Genomic DNA, 27,373 nt, shown 5'->3' on the forward strand with positions numbered 1-27,373 from the left:
ACAAACTCTTCCACTTTTACATAAATGGGCTTGAGAGATCACATCTCAGAACGTATAGGACGAGAAACCACTGATGTGAGATGACATGGCTATTGCTTTTCGTTGAGAATTTTCTCAGGGTAGAGGTTGGGCTTCACGTAGGCATTTCCCCTTTTTATAGTTGAAGAAAACCCTGTCTCCTTTAAACAACTAATCACCATTCATCGATTCTGGGATCCTACCAAACGCACAGAGGGCATCAATTTCTAAAGATCTTTCTTGGTTAGAAGAAGCAGCTCTAACAATATTAGCTAAAAATAATAATAATAATAATAATAATTTATGATGAACAAGGCAATGTTTGAATAGCACATGAGTCCTAATCAAATATACATTACAAGAAATCCACTGAAATGAACAGGCCCTTTTGTAAGAAGCTTAAATAATGTAATTTGGAATGTATGGGACTAAGAACTGACCCATGTACATGTGGAACTACAGGTTATACAGTTTGGTTCTGTGTCCCCGCCCAAATATCATCTTGAATTGTAATCCCCACATGTCAGTGGAGGGGCCTGATGGGAAGTGATTGGATCATGGGGGCAGACTTCTCCTTTCCTGTTCTCATGACGGTGAATGAGTTCTCATGAGATCTAGTTGTTTGAAAGGGTGTGGCACTTCCTGCTTCACCATCTCTCTCTCTCTCCTGCCACCATGTAAGACATGCCTTGCTTCCCCTTCGCATTCCTCCATGATTGTAAGTTTCCTGAGGCCTCCCCAGCCATGTGGCACTGTGAATCAATTAAACCTCAGGTAGTTCTTTATAGCCATGTGAAAATGGACTAATACGACAAGCAATAAAATTATGAAAAAAATTACATAAGACAACAAAATGACAAAAATGACAGGATTCTCTATCATTTTGACCTACAACATGGAGAGGACAATTTAACACCCACACCCACAACCACACACACTGTATGAGTGGTTGGAAGTTCTAACCATGAAACAAGAGCTTTGCAAGACAGGGATTTCTGTGTGTTAGTCTCAAGTCCTCTGGCTATTCCTAGCTGTTCCTGATTACAGCTTGATGTTGTTTTACAGGTCACTGCTACTTTAAGTACAGATCCATCAATCAGTTGTTACTGGTCTTTGTCAAGAAGAAGCACCAATGAGAAGACACACTAGCTGTATTACTAAGGCTGCTACTCAGTTCAATTGACATTTTTTTCTGATTAAGGAAGGAATGCACTGATTTATATTTTGTCCTAATTTCTTATTTGATGTGGAGCAGTAATGATTAACGGAACCACACTTTGAGTTGCAATGCACTAGGTTATTTTAGCAGAAGCCAGAGAAGAAAGTAATGTAGATTTTGAGTAAATGTTCCAGAAAATAATGAAGATTTCAGGAATGGTACAAACCAGACAGTAAGGAATAGAACAAGTTTAACTTTTAGCCTCTTTTTACCCTCAAAAAATGCAATTCAAAAAGAATCTGCCACTAAAAGCACAGACACAGAAATTATATACTGATTATTTACTACATGTCAAGTACTATGGTAGGCAATATATATGCAGAATTTGTTTGGGAAACATACCCATTAGTCCCCAAATAAAATAGAGATCCAGGGAATGCACTTTGGAAAATGCTGGCTAACATCTTACGTTTTGGATAATCTTGATTTCTTTAAATAAAATGAATCACACCATCTTCCACCCTTCTTCATTGTTCCATGTCTTTCCTATTCCAACATTCAAATTCATGCAATTCATTTGTTCACCAAAAGACTTATGGAGGAATGAGTGTGTGCCAGGTTCATTGTGTGCTAAGCACTGCATATATAAAAAATGGATGAGTTATCACTACTCTCAATGAATGCAAAATTTAGTAGGAAATGTCCATTCATGAAAGACAAGTTCATTTAAAAACCAGTCCCTTTGAAGATGTAATTGATCTGAATATACTTTTATATCTGACCCCTGTATTAGAATCCTTTAATTCGCAATGACAGAAACATACAAGTTAAGCAAAAAGGACATCCAATGGTTTATAAAATTCATTGGCCACTGGTGGTCTAGCCTTAGTTAGGGCAGAACTCAATGATACAAACAATGTTCTCAAAGCAATTTTTCTCTTCACATTTCTTATTTCTATTTTTTTCTTTTTCTTTTTTCTTTTTTTTTTTTTTTGAGACAAAGTTTCACACTTGTCACTCAGGCTGGAGTGCAATGGCACGATCTTGGCTCACTGCAACCTCTGCCTCCCAGGTTCAAGCGATTCTCCTGGCCCAGCCTCCTGAGTAGCTGGGATTACAGGTGCCTGCCACCACATCTGACTAACTTTTGTATTTTTAGTAGAGACAGGGTTTCACTTTGTTGGCCAGGCTGGTGTCGAACTCCTGAACTCAAGTGATCCGCCCACTTTGGCCTCTCAAAGTGCTGGGATTACAGGCGTGAGCCACCATGCCTGGCATACATTCCTTATTTCTAATTGGCTTATTTTCCTAACAGTTTTTTTTTTTTTTAAACAGTTCTATAAAATGAATGCTAGATACCTATGCTCCCGACATGCAACCCCAACCATAAAGGGACTTTCTTTGTCCTAGAGTTCATATGCAATCTCAGGAAAGGATCTAATTAGACTTGTTTGGTTCATAAGCCCATCTCTGTTTCGTCACTGTGGATGGGGATGTAGGGACCCTCACGGGTCAACCTAAGTTGTATGTACACCCATTTGGTGGCAGACTGTGAAGAGGGGAGAGTGAGAATTAGGAATAGAGATGAAAATTAGCAGTAACACCAGGAACATGAAATTGTTAACTCCTTGAAGTCACCAGAGAAGGAGAAACCATACTTCATGGATTTAATTTATTTATTTAAGTTTATTAAAATAAATGGGATTTTATTTACCATTTATTATTTTTGGAAAATAATAAATTATTATTGTATATAAAATATACAGGCATGTATTCTTGGATATCTTATTTGTTGCAAAATTATATTTAACATTATACATATTAGCATTTCAAGGAGTTTGTTAAGTGGTTACCAATCTAACCCAGTCTTCTCCATTCATAGATAAATAAGTGAACTAAGGCCCTTCAGAATATATATTTTTCAATACCTTTTAGCATCTCAGAAATTGCATTTTACAATTGATACTGTGCCACGGTTTCTTGGTATTTTTCTTTCCTAGCGGCAAATAAAATAATGACACATACATTCAATGATATCTTTGGCGAGATAAAAGTCACTGAATATCTTGCCCGAGTTCCCACTAAGAGCACAGCTAAGTGACAGAGCCTGGGGTTTGTGACATGGGATTTCTGACCTCCATCCAGTGCTTCTTCCATCTTAACACTGTGGCAAACAATGCCATTCCATTGGATATATACTTATTGACAGAAGCTAGGTTCTTCCTAAAAGCAAATGCTGAGTATTGCCCTGTAAGGCCTGCAATCCCATGCCTTAGACCTGACAGCTATAGGTATGTTTTTTGTTTTTAGAGGTTGTAAGTGACGTGAGTTTTTAAAAAACAAAAAAAAACAAAAAAAAAAACCCCGCTATTCACTGACTACTATTGTGCCTACTTAAATTCTCAAGAATATATCCTAATGCGTTCCACTGGCAACTTCCTTGTACTCTTTTAGCCAATTTATTTTGGAAACTACTGCATTTTCTTCTCCAGAAATGATTAACTGCTTAAATATAATGCTGTTGTGTTCTGTACTGTTGACTGTCAGTATAATCTTTTGTACCTTTTGACAAGTTTTCAAGGGAGTCTCAATTTGGGTATTACAAATCCAAATGGATCCAATCAATATCTAAATTGCTGAAGTGACAAATGAACATAGAAACTTGTTTGTGAATCAACATGATAATTAATGACAATCAATGGGACACTTCAGTCAAGTAAATCTCAAGAGTATAGCTTTTACTAATAAGTATTTGTCAAATTGTATTGCTCAGTAAACTAACTTGCTTTAGGGAGTTATTAGCAACCCAGTTTTAACAAAAACCATTGTCAAAAGAAAGCAAACATAAAATATAGCTTCCCAGGAATTCAAGGAAATGGTGCCTATGCTTCGAAGGCATAACTACAGAATTACTGACAGAACCATTAATTCATGTCCATTCTTCATACATAACATTTATCAGCTCGAGGGAAAAAATAATCCCTTTGCCTTGCTCTTTTCTGTTACCAAAAACACTCTAAATACCAGCATTACAGGTTTTGCAATACGCATCTTTATAGCCTACAGAGTTTAGAATTAGGAACATAAAAATACTTTGAAACTAAGATGTTACAGAAACAAACTGCATGTGATAAAATGAATTGACTCTAATTGGATTTAATTAAAAATCAGTAACACACTGAAGTATAATTATCCATGAATTATTTACGATTTTTTTAATCATGAAAGACACTCATGTGGTTTTTAAGTCATCTATTTTGTTTCTAATGGATATTCATCATAAGAATGAATTCCAGCTATTTGATCAAAGTCTCTTTTTGAATTTTTTTTCACATTTATGATAGATTTTCCAGTTAGTACTTTTAGGAATAACTTGTTTTTCATACCCCAATCCTGTTAGCACAGGATTTTAAATCTGAATAATTTGATTTAATAAAATGTATCTTGACTAATATTAGACATCAGGAAAAAACTCTCTGAGTCCAAACGTACTTTCAAACTTTTTACAAAGCAAAGCAGTGACTGGCAGTTACTATCCTAAGTATTCAAAAGCAATAAAAGTTTCCTTTTGGTTCCACTGGTATCTATCCAAGAGTTTGTATTTTTCATGCAAACTAGCAATTTAGTTATTATGCTTAAGTTGCCCTATATATAAAATAAACATACTCTCAAGAGCAAAATATTTGACAGGAATTCTGGTCACAAGATAGAATGTTGGCTACAGGTCAGAGAGTTCACATACAGAATAGTTTTCCAAGCTTACAATAACACATACAGCTTAATAATTTTATCCTATTTAGAAATAAAGCTCAATAAAGTAACCAATTTAAAAACAAACACAAACTAAAAAGCAGCAAAGTAACCACTTAAAAACATATACAGCTAAAAAGAGCTTTCATCGAATTTTCTATAAGCCATCATGAGGTTCAAGGGAGTAACACTGTTCCTTGCCCAGGTTCTAAACCCTTTGAGAAATAAGAAAAAAGAGTCAAAATAATCTATATGGATTAAACTATCGCAAGAGAAGCCGGTCTGTATGTGCAGGCAAATGACGTCCTGCTCAATGATAAAAATACGTGATATTTACAAGCAGCATACCCACAAGAAAAAAGAAAGAAGGGACCTACTTTCTCCATTCAAGGTCACCATTCAGATAGATATCGTTGCTCCATCTCTAGGGCACAATATGTAAGAGTGCAAAGCAAGGCCAGGAGTTTTATGTTAATGGAACACTTAACGGGAAGAAACTAGGAAAACTGGGGAGAAAGCATGTTAGGTACTGTGTTAAGCTTTTACAGGCATTCTCTAACGCAATCCTCACCAAAGCTCTATGAGGTGCTATTAATATTATCTCCATGTATACATCAGAAAAAGGAGGTTTAGAGAGGTTAAATAATTTGCCCCAGATCATTCTGCTAGAAAACAATTAAATTAGAATTTCAGTTGAGTATCCAAAGTAGTATCCAAAGCCTGAGCCTTTAAGTAGTATACAACAAGTGGTATCCATCCTTCCACATATCATTATGTATGTAATCAATACTCTAGACTACAGACGAATGGGAAAATAAATTCTCTCATATTTGAATATTCATAGCATGATTACTAACGGCAGGGTGCTGAACACAACATCCCAAAGTCTCCTACCTTGGCACACTGAGTATTTTTGAGCTGAAGACGACGAGACGGCCACAGAAGCAAGGTCCCTATGACCTTCTCCCACCTCCTGTCACCCACCCTTATCAGTCTCCTAAATCAAGTCCATAGAAACTAGAATCCCTGTCCCCCCAAAGCAAGCAATAAAACCTAGAATTGTCACTGTCTGACTTTTCTTTGTGAAGTATAGGAGTGGAAAAGTATGGTACATATCCTTAAGCATCATAGGGGGCACAGCAGACACTTGTAGCAAGACAGGTTAATGGAAAAAAAAATTAATAAGTGTATGCAATCGAAATTTTACATGACTCAGGAGATCAGAACTAAAGACTCAAAACTGCAGGAAAACTGTCTATTTATATGCTTGGGTTAAATGAAGAATGGACAACTCTGTAGAACTGTGATTGGACAAAGGTATGATTTACTGGTAATAAAAAGACTGAGGGAAAACCTAGCAGGGCCTGTCTGCTTGGATTCTTCTTGGCCTCTCTGTGCAGCCTTCTTTCCTCCTGTGTACAAGGCAGGAGCCCTTTGGAATGAGGATCTTAAAAAAAAAAAAAGGGAGAATATTAGAGAATGACTTTTCTGGGTTTTAGGCTTGCTTTGGGGAAGAAGAGTTCTAGTTTCTATGAACTACCTTGGGGGAGAATTCTGTTTTCTACTAATCACTTTAGGAAGAGAAAGATGAGCAGGTGACAGGAGGACAGAAGAAATTCACAAAGGCTTTGCTTTTGATGTCCTTCCCGTCTCCTTCAGTTCAAAGCACTCAGCATGCAAGGTGCCAAACTTCGGGATATCACGTTTTGGGCCAGAAAGAAGCATGGTCATAATGGAATTTGGTGATCTATCTAGCCCTGAAAGTAGACTTGCCTAAGAGTTCTTTTGGCTTCACATTTATTATTAATCTTGGCTCATACTCTGAAAAGTAGATTTAAACTTGTAGAAAATGAACACATTGAAAATAATTTTTATCTAAGAGAAATAAAATTATTTTTGTCTAGCAGAAAGGCAAATAAAATATTTGAATGGTTAAACTGGAGAAGTGGCCTTAAAATACCAAGTTAGAGATTGGTTAGTAGCTTCTGACTGGTGAAATTTAAGTTTTGTTTCTCTAGGATCTGACTGCTCACACCGAGTTGGGTTTGGTTGGTTTACATAAGAACTCACAGTGTTAGAGCCACCTGAGTCTAATTGGGAGGCCATTAGCCTCCCAATTCTCTTAAAAGCACCTATTTTTACAGTCATAGTTTAGTATTCTGTTTTTCATTAATTCTAAATGCTTTGGTTCTCTTTGTCAGAGGTGTTTGAAATAGAGTGACTCCATCTTGAATAGGGCTGGGTAAAGTAAGGCAGAGACCTACTGGGCTGCATTCCAAGGAGGTTAGGCATTCTTAGTCACAGGATGAGATAGGAGGTCAGCAAAACGTACAGATCACAAAGACATTGCTGATAAAAGTATGTGGTAAACAAACCGGATAAAACCCACCAAAACCAAGATGGTGATGAAAGTGACCTCTGGTTATCCTCACTACTCATTATATGCTAATTATAATATATTAGCATGCTAAAAGACACTCCCACAAAAATGCCAGGACAGTTTACAAATGCCATGGCAATGTCAGCAAATTATCCTATATGGTCTAAAATGAGGAGGAACTTTCAGTTCCAGGAATTGCCCACTCCTTTCCTGGAAAACTCATGAATAATCCACCCATTTTTTTAGCATATAATCAAGAAATAACCATAAAAATAGCCAACCAGCAGCCCATGGGGCTGCTCTGCCTATGGAGTAGCTATTCTTTATTCCTTTACTTTCTTAATAAACTTGCTGACACTCTATGGACTTGCCCCAAATTCCTTCTTGTGTGAGGTCCAAGAATTCTCTCTTGGATCTGGAACGGGACCCCTTTCCAGTAACATCTTGAATCCCCATTGGAACTAGCTTTATCATTCTACTGGTTCCTCTTTTAATGAGTTTTAAAATCTTTAACAAGTACATTATATCTGTATAAGAACTATGTGTTTCAATTTCTTGAAAATTATACATTGCCATTATTTAACTTTCTCAGTACCGGTTTCCTCATTTATAAAGTAGGAATGGTAATAACTTCCTTAGATTCTCTGAGATTATCAAATGAGAAAAGTCACTGATCCAGTTGTAGGTGTTACACAACAAAATGTTCTCAGAACAAACTGAGGGTCAGGCTGCTTATTCTTGCGGCCCAATAACAAGATGCAGATGAATGGGGAGGAAGAGAGTTTTTTTTTTTTTTTTTTTTGAGACGGAGTCTCGCTCTGTCACCCGGGCTGGAGTGCAGTGGCCGGATCTCAGCTCACTGCAAGCTCCACCTCCCAGGTTTACACCATTCTCCTGCCTCAGCCTCCGGAATAGCTGGGACTACAGGCGTCCGCCACCTCGCCCGGCTAGTTTTTTGTATTTTTTTAAGTAGAGATGGGGTTTCACCGTGTTAGCCAGGATGGTCTCAATCTCCTGACCTTGTGATCCGCCCATCTCGGCATCCCAGAGTGCTGGGATTACAGGCTTGAGCCACCGCGCCCAGCCAGGAAGAGAGTTTTTATTTCTCTAACAAGTTACAGGGAGAAGGCCTGGAAAATATTGCCAGACCAACTAAAAAGTATAAAGTCTTCCAGAGCTTATATACCTTCTGATATGGTTTGGCTCTGTCCCCACTCAAATCTCATCTTGAGTTGTAACTCCCACAATTCCCAGTGTTGTGGGAGAAACCTGGTGGGAGGTGATTGAATTATGGGGGTGGGTCATTCCTGGGCTGTTCTCTCATAGTGAATGACTCTCACAAGATGTCATGGTTTTAAGAATGGGAGTTTCCCTGCACAAGCTCTCTCTTTGCCTGCTGCCACCCATGTAAGACATGACTTGCTCTTCCTTGCCTTCCACCTTGTGAGCTCCCTCACCAGGCACATGTAACTGTAAGTCCATTAAACCTCTTTCTTATGTAAACTGCCCAGTCTTAGGTATGTCTGTATCAGCAGCATGAAAATGGACTAATACAGTAAATTGGTACCAGGAGTGAGGTGCTGCTGAAAAGATACCCAATAATGCAGAAGTGACTTTATAACTGGGTAAGAGGCAGGGATTAAAAGAGTTTGGAGGGCTCAGAAGAGGACAGGAAAATGTGGGAAAGTTTGGAACTTTCTAGAGACTTGTTGAATGGCTTTGCCCAAAATGCTGATAGCAACATGGAAAATAAAGTCCAGGCTGAAGTGGTCTCAGATGGAAATGAGGAACTTGTTGGGAACTAGAGCAAAGGTGACTCTTGTAATGTTTTAGCAAAGAGACTGGTGGCATTTTGCCCCTGCCTTAGAGATTTATGGAACTTTGAACTTGAGAAGGGAAGATTTAGGGTCTGGCGGAAGAAATTTCTAAGCAGCAAAGCATTCAAGAGGTGACTTGGGTGCTGTTAAAGGCATTCAGTTTTCTAAGGAAAGCAGTACATAAAAGGATGGAAAATTTGCAGCCTGACAATGCAATAGAAAAGAAAATCCCATTTTCTAAGGAAAAATTCAAACCAACTGTAGAAATTTGCATAAATAGCAAGGAACTGAATGTTAATCCCCAAGACAATAGGAAAAACGTCTCCCAGGCATGTCAGAGGTCTTCCCAGCAGGCCCTCCCATCACAGGGCCACATACATAGAAAGAAAAAATGGATTCATGGGCTGGGCCCAGGGTTCTCATGCTGTGTGCAGTCTAGGGACTTGGTGCCTTGCATCTAAGCCACTTCAGCTATGACTAAAAGGGGCCAAGGTACAGCTCAGGCCATGGCTTCAGAGGGGGCAAGCCCCAACCCTTGGCAGCTTCCACATAGTGTTGTGCCTGTGGGTACACAGTACTCAAGAACTGAGGTTTGGGAACTTCCATCTAGGTTTCAAATGATGAATGGAAATGCCTGGATGTCCAGGAAGAAGTTTGCTGCAGGGGCAGGGCTCTCATGGAGAATTTCTGCCAGGGCAGCACAGAAGGGAAATACGTGGTCTGAGCCCTCACACAGTCCCTACTGGGACACTGCCTAGTGGAGTTGTGAGAAGAGGGCCACCGTTCTCCAGACAGCAGAATGGGAGATCCACCAACAACTTGAACTGTGTGCCTGGAAAACACACTCAACACCAGCCCTTGAAAGCAGCCAGGAGGGAGGCTGTACTCTGCAAAGTCACAGGGGTGGAGCTGCCCAAGACGATGGGAACCCACCTCTTGCATCAGTGTGACCAGGATGTGAGACACAGAGGGAAAGGAGATCATTTTGTAGCTTTAGGATTTGACCGCCCTGCTAGATTTCAGACTAGCATGGGGCCTGTAGCCACTGCTTTGGTGAATTTATCCCATTTGGAATGGCTGTATTTACCCATTTTGTACACCCCCATTGTATCTAGGAAGTAACTAATTTGCTTGTGATTTTACAGGCTCATAGGCAGAAGGTCTTTGCCTAGTCTCAGATGAGACTTTGACTGCGTACTTTTGAGTTAATGCTGAAATGAGTTAAGAGTTTCAGGAACTGTTGGGAAGGCATGATTGGTTTTGAAATGTGATAAGAGATTTGGGAGGGGTCAAGGGTGGAATGATATAGTTTGGCTATGTCCCCGCCTAAATCTCATCTGGAATTGTAACTCCCACAATTCTGACACGTTGTGGGAAGAACCCAGTGGTAGGTGATTGAATTATGGGGTTGGGTCTTTCCCATGCTGTTCTCCTGATAGTGAATGAGTCTCATGAGATCCGATCGTTTTAAAAATGGGAGTTTTGGCTAGGTGTGGTGGCTCATGTCTGTACCCCAGCACTTTGGGAGGCCGAGGCAGGTGGATCACTTGAAGTCAGGAGTTTGAGACCACCCTGGCTAACATGGTGAAACCCTGTCTCCACAAAAAATACAAAAATTAGCCACACATGGTGGTGGGTGCCTGTAATCCCAGCTACTCAGGAGACTAAGGCAGGAGAATTGCTTGAACCTGGGAGGCGGAGGTTGCAGTGAGCTGAGATCACACCATTGCACTCCAGCCTGGGTAACAGAGAGAGACTCAGTCTCAAAAAAAATAAGAGGCAGGGAGGGAGTTTCCCTGCACAAACTGGCTGCTGCCATCCATGTAAGACAAGACTTGCTCCTCTTTGCCTTCCACCATGTTTGTGAGGCCCACCCCCCACCACCCCCAGCAGCCATGTGGAACTATTAAACCTCTTTCTTTTGTAAATTGCCCAGTCTTGGGTATGTTTTTATCAGCAGTGTTGAAAACAGACTAATACACCTTCTAAATTATTTGTGTAAGTATGCATTGATCAAAAGACATACGTGATTAACTTCTTTTAATCTATAGCTAAGATTTAAGTCCTGAAGACCTTCCTCTGGAATCTCTGTAAATTTATTTAATCTGAATGGGTCCAGGTCCTGGGGTCATTACTTTTGTCTCCTCCTAAGTTGTAGAGGTTTGCGGAGTTCCTTCAGACCTCCAATAAACTTGTTTGTAGAGGCCTGGGGAGTTTCTTCAGACCCCCAATAATCCTAAATGGGTCTTCTTAATAATTCCTTCATAATCTAGTCATACTTCAAAGCCCAGGAAAGGCCAAAGCAAGACTCTTGGTGGGCTTTTGTTATATTCCAGTCTTTGTATAAGGTCACTGGCTCTTTCACCTCTGAATATTTAACTCAACCGCTCAGTTAGTGCTGAAATAGTTGTTATGAAGGCCTGTGTTAGTGAGAACTGGCCTGCCACAACATAAATTATAATATTACAAGCAAAAATGATGATTATTGTTGTATTTGTTGCTGTTGATTTTATTTTTCCAGTGGGAATTTGCAATATACCAAAAATGTGTTCAGACAGATTATTTCAAATGCTCTGTAGTAAAAGATCATTTAAAAATAAAATCTACCACATCTTTGAAAGGCAATTTTGTACAACATAATACAAAGGAATTAAGAAAATGCAATAAGAACAAAGACAAACAGGTTTTTATTAAAATTATTAGTTGTAAAATTACTGTTAATTTGCTTAATGTCTCTAAACCTTTAGTGTCAAATTTGTAACTTCTCTTGCCATAGACCAGTAACAAATAACATGGGACTGACACTGGTTCACAGACTTCACCAAATAACGACGCAATGTTCCTAAAGAAAAAATAATTAGCTTTATAGCATTAACCTCTGTCTGCTGCAAACACTGACGCAGTGTGATGGCATCATATTATATTTTCTCTGAATTTCAGTACTGGCAGGGACAGGGACTTTGGAAGCCTATGATGAGTGGAAGTTAGCTCACATATCAGCAGCAACATACTCTTTAGTTTGAAACTACAAAGAAAGAGTAAAAAGGAAGATGGCTTACATATGTGAAAGCAAAGATAAACAGTTTTGCTCTTTTAAAGTTATACAGGTCTGAATGACAAGCACACCTCTTTCCCCTGGAGGATAAAGCCCTTGAAGGCCACAAAAGCTTGCAAAAGCAAATGTAAAATTTTTCCTGTTTTATATTCTCCTTTCAACTTTGAATCTTAAGGGGACATTAATCTTGAGCCACTTTCTGTTTGCACTGCTTTCTTTGTCATGCAAATGCTACACTGGCCGGCTTTGCCTTTTCTTAATTAGTGGTAGGAGAGCAAAGTTTTCATCCATTCTAATGCCACTAGCTTGTCATTCATTTTTTGTTCATTTCTTTCTTTCTAAGGAGAAAATGTTCCTCCTTTAGGCAACATTTTTAGTTAATATGTTAATAGTCACCAGTCTTTAAACTTGCTGTGATGGTACACTGGGTTTGTGAAAAAAGAAGTTTTGCTCCTCAGCAAAGACCTGAACTTTGGTTAGAATAATTCATAGGCTTCTTCCTAGTTTTTCTTAGTCCTTCTAGCATGCAAGTTAGCAAATGTCTGCAGCACCAATCTCCATGTTCTGATTCTGTGTCCCAGTGAGTGTCTACGCTGGGAACTGCCTGCTGGCCTGTGGGGAATCGTTCTCTTTCCTCTGTTTTCATCCTATCATTGACCTGACTGAGATACCAGAGATCGTCAAACTCTCAGGCTGCCGTTATGGAAGCACTTCTCTCATTTGGGGTTAGTGTCTGATTTAGCAGTAACATTATATCTCTCCATGTCAGATCAAAGGATTGTCCTAATCCTTGTAAAACATCAATATAGCCATCAGGGTTATCTGAGAATTTACCTACGTCTATTTTAATTTACTTTAAGTCTGAGAGAGAAAAAGGTACAGGAACTCTGGCACAGGCACTCTGGCTGGGCCGAATTCTCCCCCTCCTACTGCTTGGAGAGGGCATAATTGGGGAATATCGGCACTCTTTAGTTCATTGTTTACCCCTTTGTCTATCTCCTTTTGGACCGTGGTTGAAGGGGGGTCCTTATTAGTTGGGCAAGGAGTCAGGGGGATGCTGGGGTAGGGAGATAGACTCTGAGGGCTTCCTGTAGGGCATAAATCACACTTTTTACATAATTGAGAGTTGTCTCTTAATGAAAAGAAAGTTTGTATACATGGCACTTCACTCCATTTGCCTTTTCTACAAAAGAGGTCTAGCTGTAAGATGGTGTTATAATTTATACTTCCCTCAGAAGGCCAGATTTCTCTCCCTTGAAGAGGATATCATGGCCAGGTGGTACTGCAGAAGAATATAAGTCTTTTCTTTCTTAAGTGTCTGAGGGCCAAATTGGTCCCAATTCTCCAGAATACATCTTAGGGGTGTTTTTGCCTTGTGGGGAACATTTCCCATCTGAAAAAAGAACATAGGGATGCCAGCACCCCTAGTCATTTTCCGATGAGCATTAGTCCTAGAGCGTCCTCTATGGTCCTAATGCTTGTTCCTTTCCAGAGTGTGTAACTACCCATGGACCTCTGCTTATCGGATTAGTTACGCTCACCGATGTAGCAGTCCTACACCTGTTTTCCCGCCTCTCTTGACCACAAAGAAAGGGGTCCGGGCTGCTGGATTTTAGTGGTCCTTTATCAGCATGCCTGACATCGCCTTTGTGCTCAGGGGTGAGTTCCTTTCCAGAGTGCGAAACCACCCATGGACCTCTGCTTATCAGCTTAGTTACACTCACCGATGTAGCAGTCCTGCACCTATTTTCCCGCCTTTCTTGACCACAAAGAAAGGGGTCTGGGCTGCTGGATTCTACTGGTCCTTTACCAGAGTGCCAACGTTGCCTTTGTGCTCAGGGGTGAGTCCTAGAGCTGGGCTGGATTCCTGAGTATTTCATAACAACCCAGCTGCCCCATCAAGATGCATTCCCATAAACAACAGTTCTTATGCAAATTCATGTCAGAGAAAGTGTAGCAAACCTTTTGAGTCCGGATTGAGATAGTCTTTTGATTCTGTAAGTACTCTAAGGCTTGGCTCAGTGCAAACAGCTCACACATTTGAGGAGACCAATTATTAGGCAATTTTTCTAACTCTGCTTCCACAAGAGTCTCCCTATAAATTACTGAATACCGATTGTGGTTTTTTCCTCAATCACCTGGGAAGAACCATCTATCGTCCTGTCTGTCCTGAAGGGAATTCCTCCTAGGTCTGGTTGGACCTTTGTATGGTAATTAAAATTTAAATCCCCTGTTAGGAAATTTGCTGGGTTAAGGGAATTATCAGTGGTTGGAGTTACATTACCCTTTTCTAACAGAATAGCCCCATATTTTAAGATTTTTGAGTCAGTAAGCTATCTTTTTGCTTTTTTTGAATTAGAATAATTCTGAACTGGTGAGGTGTGCTCACAACGAGGTTTCCTCTAAAAGTTACTTTTCTACTTTTAGCAAAGCAGTTGCCACTACCGACTGAATACATTTGGACCATCTGTGGGTTACTGGGTTAAGGATTTTTGATAGGAAAGCTATGGGTTGTCAGTGGCCTCAGTGCTTTCAGGCTACACCCTTATATACACTGACAACAATGTAGCAATGGAGTGTTACAGGGTCATGGACAAGACCTTCAATTATCAATTACAGGTTTTAAATTTACCCTGGCTTTTAAAAGAATAGGGCACTTTTTTTTTTTTTACTATTTCTCTTTTTCTTTCTTTTTCTCTTTGACTCCCTCTTTCTCTCTCTCTCTCTCTCTTTCTCTCCATCTCTCTCGCTCTCTCTCTCCGTGTCTCTCTCTAAGCCATTACAAACTTGGGGCCCTGGCAAGGGTAGTGGGGAACGGGTCTCACATGTCAAGAGCTGTATACCTAAATCGGGAGTGACACCAGGGATAAGACTCCCTGGGTTACAGCCTAGGTGCCTAAGGACACAGTGTAGAGCTTCCTCAGATCCCTTTGGAGATACAACTTGCCAGAGGAAATGAAAGTCTGAACCATTAGTACCTAGGAGGCAGGGATCAGAGGAAGTAGATTCAAAGGTAAGGAGAATTTGCAGGCTACACTTTCAAGAAAGTCGTGGTCCGGACGCAGGAGGTATGGGTCAGAAGAAAAGGTAGGGGCGTACGCATGGGCGACTGTTGAGTAGAGACTTCTGGCTGTGCCATGATCTCAACCACTACTGCCGGGAGTTGGGAATGACAGGTTTCTCTGCCTCTAGTCAGCCCTCAGTCTCCCCAAGAAAACTGAAAGTGGAATTTGGCTCCAGGCAGACCAGTGTCCCTACTCCAGAAGGGTTGGGGGTTGTTAGAAAGCACTTCCTCAGATAGACTCACACCTGAGTCTTAAGTCCCGCAGCCATGCTAATGGTTTTTAACTGGCCGACAGGTGCCCGGTATTTTTCTCCAATTCTAAGCAACAATAGGACAGAATAGCAAGCAAAAGTGGTCCAGTATTACTCACCGCTTTGGAGATCCCTTCACGGTTGCCAAAATATTACCAGGGGGTCCTTGCTCACAGAGCTCCCAAGATGGCAGCGGGACACTTCCAAGATGGTGGTGGGCTGCTTCCAAGATAGTGGCAAGCCTCGTGTTCTCTGACCTGGGGTTCTTGGCCTCACGGATTCCAAGGATTGGAATCTTGGTCCATGCGGTGAGTGTTATAGCTCTATTAGAAGTCATGGGCCATGGAAGAGAACTGTGGAACCCAGTGACTAGTGTTCAACTAGATTAGGACGAATCCAGGCACTCAGCTTTGCAGGAACAATGGCAAGGCTTTAGCCCGATTGGGAGCCGCAACGGGCGCCTCGCTGGATCAGAAGCACAGCAGACACCCCACCGGATCTGGAGGATGGAAGTCAGCAGCGGGTCTGCCACGGTGGAAAACAGTAGTTGTGGACAGGGAGCAAAAGCTCAGCTCCAGCGGTAACAAACACGGACCGGAACAGTGAAGTTGCAAGAGTTAATAGAGTGAAAACAGAGCTCCCATACAGAGACAGGACCCAAAGCGGGCTGTTTTGACAGCTCGAATGCCTGGGTTTATATCCCGATCCTTGTCCCTCCCACTGTGCTCTCAGGCAATAGATGATTGGCTATTTCTTTACTTCCTGTTTTTGCCTAATTACCATTTTAGTGAGCTCTCTTTACTATCTGATTAGTCAGATGTGAGCTAAGTTGCAAGCCCCGTGTTTAAAGGTGGAAGTGGTCACTTTCCCAGCTAAGCTTACGGATTCTTAGTCGGCCTAGGAAATCCAGCTAGTCCTGTCTCTTATAACCATGCAGTAAAGACTTCCATGATAAAACATCTGACCAATCTGAGCCAAATAGCAGAGTTTGGGGTCACCCTGCCGAACAGTCCTTATCTAAGCTTGCTGTATTCAGTTGAATTATTGTACTTTGTGTTGCATGGACAAAAGTCCTCTACTTTCCAATCACAGATGAGCTCATTTGCAATACATACATAACAACAAAATATATATATATAAAATAAACTGAACAGTACCGTGTCAAAGAAGTTTAGATGGCTTTTAGAGCACGGAACACAGGTGTCTGAACTTTTTAGCAGCTTAGGCTAGTTTCCCCAGTGAAAAAGAAATGTCAGCTGAAATTGATACAATGAACAGTTCATTAGGTGAAGCTGGTTCTGCCATACAAATGACTTCCAAACCTAAGTAAGAAATGTTGTCTTTGCTCCTGGATTTCAGCTCTACTTGGTGAATTCCCTGCAAGACTTTCCTTTCAGTATGTTAAACTCGTAAGTCCAAAATGAGCCTTCAGAAACGAAATGTAACTCCCACCTTGCTCTCCCCTTATCATCATACCTCTTTAGATCACTTACAGAGCCAGGTCCCAAATTTTGCTTCACACTGCAGTCACCTGGGAAGCTTTTAATATTTTTAATGTCCTGGTTACTCTCCATACTGATTAAATCAGAATATCTGAGGGTGAACAAACATCTGTAGTGTTCAAAGACCATCAAGTCATTATAACATGCAGCAACGTTTAGGAACCATTGACTATGTCTACGATGTAAGTAAAAATTACTCATATGGGCATTAAAGTACTACACCTTGCAACTCTTAGTTATCGTTGAAGACCTATCCCCTAAACAACCTATATACCAGATAAATTGTGCTTTTCACTTTTTTTGAAGATGCCTGATGACATTGTGATGGTTAAGCTGATTTATCCATGTAAGGTAGGCTCTTCTATCATTTGCAACTATTGGCATTCTGTCTCTAAGGAGTACTTTCTCCAGAAAGCTCCCCCAAGGTCTAGATGAGACTATTGCCTCTAGAAACCTCACAGAGTGGTTTGCATTTCCTTTAGAGATGTATATCGTCTTTAATTCAGTGTAACAGTTTTCCATTCAACACACACCTATTGAGTACTTCTTGCCTGTCACTTAGCTAACCATTACAGGAAATCACAATTACTATGACTTCAAGAAGCATATGGTCATCCTAGGTTACAAACTCAGGTCTTGGGTCCTTCTTGTCTTTATTTACTCTGCAATACTGAGCCCAATGCCTCTTTGAAGTAGACATTAAATAAATATTTCTTGACATTAAGAAAAATGCTAAACTCTAAATTTAAAGAAGGTAATGTTGCACAGTGAGAGCATGGATATTGTTCTTCAAGAGGAAAATAATAATTTTCATCAGCAAAGTAAAATGTGATATGTAAGCCTGAAGACTGGTAACCTCAGTTTTGGGATTCTACGAAAATATTTCAGGATCTCTTAGTAAATAGATACTTTGCCTTCGGAGCCAATGTACCCATTACCCTCCTAATATCCGATATGAAACATAAGATATGTTCAGTTATTCATTAACTTATTCAGCTAACAATTATTAAGGATGTGCTCTCTTTCAGATAGTAACTAAGCTAGAAACAGTGGTGAGATATGGTAGTCATTAGGAAGTTACTCATGCATTTATTTGTTTCAACCAGTATTTATTGAGTACTTACTATGTGCCAGGTGCTATTCTAGGCACTGAGGATACTGCAACAAATGAATACTGCACTGATATTGCAATGAATGAAACAGACCAAAATACCAATTTTGAGATATGATTACAAGTTACTTTTGAACCGTACCAGAAGTATTTTTTTTCTAATTTAATCGCAACCAATTGGAAAGTGTAATGATATTAAATTTACATTTACTCATTCCTCCTGATTCTATTAATAATTCTAGATTTGAATTTTACATAAGGGAGAGTAAGCAAAGGAAAACTCAAAAATAGTTTCATGAGCCATTCATTGTTCTTCCATTTTCAAATGAGCAATGCACACGCATGCCTGGTACATAAGAATATGTTTCCCCAGGCAGTGCATTCTGTGCCCCTTCAGGCAGAAACAATCTATTTCTTTGGATGTTCCTCATCTGTCAAGTCAAAGGCAGAAAATGAGAAGATGACTTGCAAAAATACCAAGTCAGCAAGTTTGCTAAATTTTCTGTTATTCTTCTGCTGGAAGCAAAACATATTTCAGCACTGTGCAGAGACTATCTGAACAGTTGGATTGCATGATGTTTGGGGTCCTTTCTGTATTAAAAGTCCAGGACTTATGTTTGTTATTACAGAGTATTTTATATCATGCATTATTATTGTTATTATTCATCTATGGGATAAATATTAGCTACTAGGAGGCTTTTGGCAAAAAGCAAAAGAAAATCCAGCTAAAAATATCTTAATAAATAAGAAAAATTAGTATTTCAGAAAGGAGATCACAGACAGTTATGAAGGCTGGACAATTCAGCAGGTCAACCATAACACAACTTCTGACCCACCTTCTGACCTCTCTGCCCAAATGTGCACTCAGTAACTCTGGTCATCAGTCATCTGCAGTGGCTCCAGGTATCACACAATGACATTCAACTGCAGGAAGAACAAAGAATGTACCACCTCTTAAAGTTCCTCTTTAAGAGTGAAGACCACTTTCCTAGACATCCTGAACCCATATTCCCTCTTTTGTTTTGGCCAGAAGGGCACCATGAGTCCATGTTTAAGTCAGTCACTGGCAGAGGAATGAAATTACCAGGATTGGTTTAGAGTGTGAATTAAGATACAGCCCTAAGACTTGCAATTCCTGGAAAGCTGACTTCAGCATACCTTTTAGGTATTAGCAAAATTATGGGAAAATCTCTTCCTAGCTAGGCAACATTACCTTCAATTGAATAACATGTTAGAAGATAGGTATAGATACAATGTTGGCCATTCCTCTCAAGAGAACTGGCTTTCAGGGTTGGCAGCAACCCCTTGGATGGGGGAGGGCAGTAACAAAATTCTGAAACCTGGCCCCTCAGGGATTCTGATTTAAGAAAGCTGGACCACAGACCAGACATCAGAATTTCTTTTTTTTTTTTTCTTTTTTGAGATGGAGTCTTGCTCTGTTGCCCAGGTTGGAGTGCAGTGGTGCCATCTTGGCTCACTGCAACCTCTGCCTCCCAGGTTAAAGCAATTTTCCTGTCTCAGCCTCCTGAGTAGCTGGGATTACAGGCGCTTGCCATCATGCCCAGCTAATTTTTGTATTTTTAGTAGAGACGGGATTTCACCACATTGGTCAGGCTGGTCTCAAACTCCTGACCTCAAGGGATCCATATACCTTGACCTCCCAAAATGCTGGGATTACAGGCATGAGCCACCTTGCCCAGCTGGACATCAGGATTTCTAAAAGCTTCCAGGTGATTCCAACATAAGCAGCATAGGAGAAGCACTGCCCCATAGCATTTCTAACATTTTATTGATAATGCAATACTGTAGGTCTGGGGACCACTCTTGTAACTGCAAGGCCCTAATACTGTGGGCTTCCAACTCCATGGTTCCATCATAGCAATTACTATAGTATATATAATTAGGCTGGTACATGGCTGACTTCTCATCTGAGTATGAGCATTTTACAAAGAACTGGAAAACTGCCCGCCCCACAGTAGGTATTTCATATTCATTGAATTCACATTGTTGAATATTACAGAGAGCTTGTTTCTGAGTGGTCATGTGTGCCAGATGGACTACATTAGAAAATGTAACTTTGAGGCTCACAGATGAGAAACTCTAGAATAGCTAATTTAATTTGACTGCCTGAAGCTATTTGGTGGGGGATAATTGGCTAAGTTTAGAGACTGTGGTATTATTTGCAAGGCCAATGTTAGTGTTCACATGCAGGTCTTACCTTGGCTTTGAAGACAGGCTGCCAAAAGTGATTAGGTGAGAGCTAACAGAGTCAAATCTGCACACTGACAGCTGCCTCTTCTCCCTCTGGCACTTTTGCAGAAGATAACTTTTTTATCTTAATTTTTATGTTTGAAGGCATAGTGCTAGTCTGCATGAGACCCAAGAGGGCCAATGAAAAGCTATCTTATATTAGGATGGCCATAATAGTCCTTGTCTAGCTAAAAAGAGCAAGTCTCGGCTTTTAAGCATAAGGAATCAGCTCCTTTTTGCACAAAAGCATAAAATTGTAGTCCACAGCACAGAGAAGCCAAGGAGAATGCAGCCATTAGAGACACCTGTGAGTGCCAGTGAATTATTCTCTTACACTACAAATGCTAATCATCCAAAAAAGCTGGATCCTCGCTGCTTGCCTTTTTCTTGCTCATAGCAATGTCATAAAGAATGGAATATCCATATAATTCATTCTCACGGGAGTGTCAAGGGATGAGATACTGTCCTAATACATAATATTGCCACCTGTACAATAGGCTGGTCCTGAACAGCACTCAGCTAACATAAACAAATCTTGAAGCAGGCTGTGTGCAGAAATGCATAAACACTTGAATGTACAAATGTCTCCAGTTCTATGGTTCTCATTTCAAGCTGTGTTTGTCTTGGTCACTGGAGACTTTTTTAAAGCTTCACTTTCAAATCCCTCTGGGCTAAAACTGAGCAAAAGTGAAATGACAATTAAACCACAAAATAATATTCATTACAAACATTTTTTTTTCAGATGCCGAGATCTCACTATGTTGCCCAGGCTGGACTTGAACTTTTAGGCTCAAGTGATAATCCAGCCTCAGCCTCCCAAGGAGCTGGGACTGCAGGTGTGCACTGCTGAACCATCCTCAAAAATGTTTCTTTTTAATGGTGAGATATTTTCCAAGGGTAACTGATATAATTTATCAGCCCTGACTCCTGTGAAACCGGCAAACCTGCTCTTCTTTGAAGACCTGGAGTGATTCTCCATCCATGGCCCTACTTTAGTCCATTGCTCACTCTATTGTCTTTCCTGGACTGTAGCTGCCCCTTAATCCACCTGCATTTTATATGGTGCATTGATGAGTAGAGGTCAAAGTGCAGCAGTACAGACTAGAGAGAAATATGGCCAGAGAGGCTGTAGAACAGAGCATTTAAAGACATTATTGTTGGAGTCATTCTTTCTGGATTCAATATGAAGTTTTAATCCCCGTTAGCTGTGTTACTTAAACTTTCTATGGCCCAGTTTTCCCATGTTTAAAATGTGCCTAATGCTGATGCCTATTGCAGAGGGCTTTGCATATTAAAATACCTATGAAGCTTTTTTTAAAGACCAGATGTTTTTAGTCAAAAAATGTCAAGTATTTTTAAAAATCTCTTTTATTCCCCTGTGCAATATTTCACTCAGATCAAATCAGCAGGAGACATACATGCTGCTCAAAACACAGCTCCAAAGAGGATCCGGAAGGCATACTGTACAGAACCACTTTCATGTCTGTTCTATACACACAGTCAGCAATATCTCTCAACCATGGAGCCCAGTACATGCAAAGTTTTTAAAAGACGCCTGGTACGTAGGAAATGGTACAAAGCATTAAAACTTTTTATACCATGTTTACTTCTGGGTGGTAGGATTTGGTGATTCACATTTTTCTCTTCTTTTTACTCTTTTTTTGCTCTTTCCAATGAAAAAATGAATTGATATTATTTTTACAATATGAAAAAAATTACATACAAAAAAATTATCCGTATCAGTTAGCTATTGCTACCTACAAACTGCCCCACAAGTCAGTGACTTTTAAAAATCAGGTATTATTATAGCTTATGGATGTGTGGATCAACTAATCAGCAAAATACACTCATGCATCTGTTTTGAGCAGCATGTGGATTGACTGAGGGTTCTGCTTGAGCCTTGGCTGAGTTGTGGGACAGCTCTGCTCCACATGTTTCTATTCTTCCCTGGACCAGTGGAACAGCCCAGGCATGTTCTCCTTATAGCAATGGCAGAACCGCAAGAGAACAAATACATGCAAAAACCCTGGAAGGCTAGGCTCAGATGTGGTACAAAGTTCCCCTCATACTATTGTTCCAATCAAGTCACACAGTTGAAATCAGAGTCAGAAGCTGGGGATACATATCTTGCCTTTTATGTGGCAGAAACTACAAAGAAATATAGCAAAGGTCATAGAGGCTGTGTATATGGGAGAGAGGAAAATTGGAACGGGGACTATTAATAATATCTATACCACTTTCTTTCTGTGCTCTAAGAACTAGTTCCAGTTTAATACTCACATATCACGGTGACAAGAATCATGATTCCTGAAGACAAACACACCTGGCTTCCAATCCTAACTCAAATATTTACTAACTATGTGACCTCAGCAAGTTGCTTCTCCTTTCAGAATCTGTTTCCTATTTGTAAAGGGGAGTTAAGAGTAGTCCTAGAATAATTAAATGTTTAATAATGAAATTAGACTATCAGTATAAATCTCTTAGCATACCCCACGCATCGTAGCACTGAAATATTGGTTGATGATCTTAGTGTTGTTTAACATCGTCATCTTCCATAAATGCTGTCATAAGCTTGTCAAACAGAAGTGATCTCTCTCTGCTGAAGTCCTTTACTCCCATAATCACCTCTACTGGTCATTTGATGTGCATCACATACAACTTGGTACTGTGGGTACTGTGGTCATGTATGGGCCTTTTTTACTGTGCTGTAAACTAGATGGGGATGGACATATTTTCTGTATCTTTGCATTCTAAAGTACTCTGCTAGTCTTCACCGCAGTTGGAATACCAAGAATAGCTTATATTTTTACAGTTCTTTGTAGTTGATACAGTGTTTTCTAATTTGATTTTCTTGTTGTAAGGTAGCAGGGACAGAGTTTATAGATAAGAAAACTGAGGCTTAGAGACTTTGAAATTTGCCTGAGATCACGTGATATGTGGCATAAACTTCACTCAATTTTTTATCTTTGACTTTTATCTAGTTAACTTTTATTGTAGTTACCTAATATATGTTTAGTGCAGAGAACAAATGAGGTAAAGTCAACAACTATGCCAAAAGAAATTTTCAATAGCCAATACAAAAGAGTGCCATAAAATCCAACCTGGGGTGAGTTATCCTGATAATTTTTTTCTGAGAGTATGTTAAAAAAAAAATAAGAAAAACAACTATCTTAAGTCTTATTTGTTTTTTTCCTGCTTTTCCTTTTTTTAACCTCATGCATAAATCACATAATGTACACACATTTTTTATGAAAAGTGAAATGATGGTTTTGTACCTAAAAGCTACAGTTGTCAACTCAGAATAGAAATGCAGGACGTATTTTATAAATGCTGTTTAAATTAAAGGTGTTGTATATTTAAAGCACACAATCATACAACCTAAGGTAGGCAGAGGAGAGAGGAAAGCAAAAGCTTAAGCTCCAAATCTGAAAGGTTAGCACCTGATTTAGAGTCATTTTTTTTAATCATCAAGGAGTTGAAATGTTCTCTCTCCAGAGAGTGAATAATGTTCCTGGTGGAGGAGTTTCCTTATTTCCTTCCAGTGACTTCATGTTTACAACAGCATTCACTGTTAGCTACACATTTGTAGCTAAACACATATGTGTCCAACTGCTTGTTCCTGGCTACAGAACTATTCTGAACTATGCACATTCCCTCAAAAATATTTGTATTTATGCTTGGGGTATGTGATTGACATCTGCAGAAACTTAAACATTAAGATTTTAAACTCAGTAAAACTGTTTCTATGTTTATAAATATTAGCATAAACAAGAATCACTCTGATAATTAATTTAAAAAATAATGAAAATATTTGACTAGATGTATTTCTGTGTTTAAGGACCTGTTCAGTGGGGCAATGTCTACATGAATAAAATGAATTAACAAGTTAAATATGTATCCTCTTTTATACACACATGCCAAAAAGCTGATAAAACTTCCATTTAGTTCCAGAATTCCAGAAAGAAAGAGCAATAGAAAGAGAAAGGAGTAAAATTCTGTTACCGAAACGTCAGGGGTTTGGCGTAGGTTCTGCTGCTCACTGCACAGAATGCCAATGACTGAGACACTAAGTATTGCCAAGGGAGAAGGATTTAATCGGGTGCTGCGGCTGAGGAATTGGAAGTTCAGTCTCAAATCTGTCTCCCCCACTGACTAAAGCTAGGGCCTTATATAGCAGGGGAGAAATGTAACAATGTATAAGAAAGGAGGAACTAGGGAGGGACAAGGAAGCAATCATGAGAATGAGGGGTCCTGTCTGGTGCAGTGATCTGGTGAGTTTCTCTTCTTTGATACATTTTTGAGAGACCTGAAAGTTCTTTCCTGAGGAAGGAGTTCAGATAAAACAAATATAAGTTTCAACCTTTAAGACCAGAAAGGTTCATTTCTATGTTTATCAGAATGACACTCTATGGGACTTTTGGGTAGGTTTCAATTCTTTATAGCTGATAATCTAATTTATGAAATAGCATCCCCTTTTAGATTATGAATCACTCTTACACCAAAGGAAGAGCCATCTTCCTTTTTTTCCAAGGGAGCTTTACTATGCTTGATTAGGGGAGCACCCCAGAAAATTACTGAAGAAACCTAAGCATGGTACAAACTAAACTCTACAATCTTAATCTAGGTCCTTGCTCAGTATTATGGATGATCCTGGCTGACAATTACCCAATTTTCTTTCTGTGAAGTTACCTGGTCTTTCCCCTGTAGGAGTGACTGCCAACCTATAGGCCACAAATTCCTGGTGGCTTATGGAGTTATGGCATGTAGCTGGTGAATCCATTTGCATACCATGTAAGATCTGTCAGAAAAATGAGGTGTATATTCTGTTTATATAAATCTATTTTAATGATAATTAAGATTTTCTTTTATGATAAATAATTATTTTCAAAGGTTATCTATGAGACTATTTGATATTATAAAGTGATCTGGATATTGTAGTCCAAAAGTTTGAAAGAAAATTGCCCCAGGACTCACTACCTCTTGCTTTAACCAACTTATAATCTATGCAAAACTGAGTTAGAGTAATGGTCCTGCATTGCCAAGTGAGTTGGGTTCTATGTTTCTTAATCGAATGGTTGTATTCTTCAATCATATTTTTCCTCGGCTTTTTTCAGCAAAGATTTCCTTTTTTCCCCAGCAAGGGAGTAGTAGGAACTTGCTGCTTACCACATTATCCCAGTGGTATCTTGAAATTTTAATAATGTGGCCTCAGGGGTGAAGAAATTTCATAATACACTTCATTCATCTTCAAAAGCACTTTTCACTTATATAATTTTCAATACTCAAAACTTGACAATTTTCATATGATATTACATTAGTTGAAGAACAGAGATATCTATTTCACCCTTTAAAATTTTATTGGGCATTTATTGTTATATAGCATTGCTCATAAGTTTTTTCAGACTTCCCAAATTTATTATGCTCTAGACTCATATAAAGCAGTATTTTCTTGGCATGTTTGTCAAGAGATTTTGTAAAGCTATGTAACAGATAGTACTTTTATCAAAGCAAAAAATTAACATTTATCCAAAACACCACCATGAATTAATAATTTTCCTTGAAACTTGTAGGTGATGATGGCTATAAACTTGAGGATTATATAGAAATACCTAATAACGGTAACGACAACAATAATAGTAACTACCATTTATTGAAAAACTATTATGTTCCCAACAGTATATTCATAACATAACCATCATTATCTAATCTAATCCTCATGAGTATAATGACATTTATGTTGTTAATATTATCATTCCTCTGATGATTAATCTTATGTGCCAACTTGGCTAGGCGGTGATGCTCAAATGTTTGGTCAACTAATCTAGATGTTGCTGTGAGAGGATTGTTTTGATATGATTAACATTTAAATAAGTACACTTTGAGTAAGCAAATTACCCTTCATTATGTGAACACATATCATCCAATCAGTTGAGAAGCCCCCTCCCCCAAGAAAGATAATTCTGCTTCTGACTGTCTTTGGACTGAAGCTGAGGCATTAACTCTTCCTGAGTCTCTAGTCTGCTGGCCAGCTCTGCAAATTTTGAACTGGCCAGCCTCGACAACTGCCAATCACATAAGACAATTTCTTAAAATAAGTATCTCTCTCTCTACAAATGTACATCTTATTAGTTCTGCTTCTCTGGAGAACTCGAAAACAATCTTCATTTTGTACATGTTTTACTAAGACGCTAAAGCTGAAAATGTCAGCAAGGACATCCAACCAGTGAGTGGCAGACCCAAGATTTGTGCAGATCTCTTAGACTCCACAGGCTGGTGTCTCTATGCTGCCTCCCAGCACAAATCTAATTGCAAGTGACTACAAAGTCTTTGGAACTCTTCTTCGTCCACTTAAAGCTGAGGAGACTGAGGAGAGTTGGGGTTATCCAGAACAAGAATGACTTTAGGAACCGTAATGATTTTAGGTTTTTATGATTGCTAAGTTTTGAGATCATCTTTGGATGCTCACTTTACTAACATCTCCAGGATTTTATTTGGACCAGTCAGCTATTCAAAGGGGAAGTCACACAGATCACTATCCCACAAGAATAACTCTTGACCTTTCAAAAAAAGTTTTACTCCTCCAAAAGTTCTAAGAGGATTAAGTCTATTTGCCAAAATTATGCGTAGACAATATTTTTAACGCTTTAAGCTTGGACATAATTGAGTTGTCTAAGATTGCACTGCATTTCCTTCTACTGCCTGGATACCTCTGGTGATTTTTGCTAATCAGTCTATGACTTTTGGATTAACTAAATGATTTAGACAAAAAGTTGTATAAAATAAGAGGAAGAAACTATAATTACAAATTAAATAAACAATTTCCAAAACTTACATGCCACATATGCCACTTCCTCCCTATGGACACAGCTGGATAATTTCAGCGTATGAAATAGAAACCATCTTTGTAACAATTTGTATATACTACAGGTGTTATTCAAAGAGAACTTCCTAGATATGTTAAAAAATGATATATTTCTGACTGTTCACTGTAAAAAAGACAGTAGGCTATTCTTTCT

This window comes from Chlorocebus sabaeus, chromosome 22 (genome assembly GCF_047675955.1).
Source record: "Chlorocebus sabaeus isolate Y175 chromosome 22, mChlSab1.0.hap1, whole genome shotgun sequence".
Classification (NCBI taxonomy): Eukaryota; Metazoa; Chordata; class Mammalia; order Primates; family Cercopithecidae; genus Chlorocebus; species Chlorocebus sabaeus.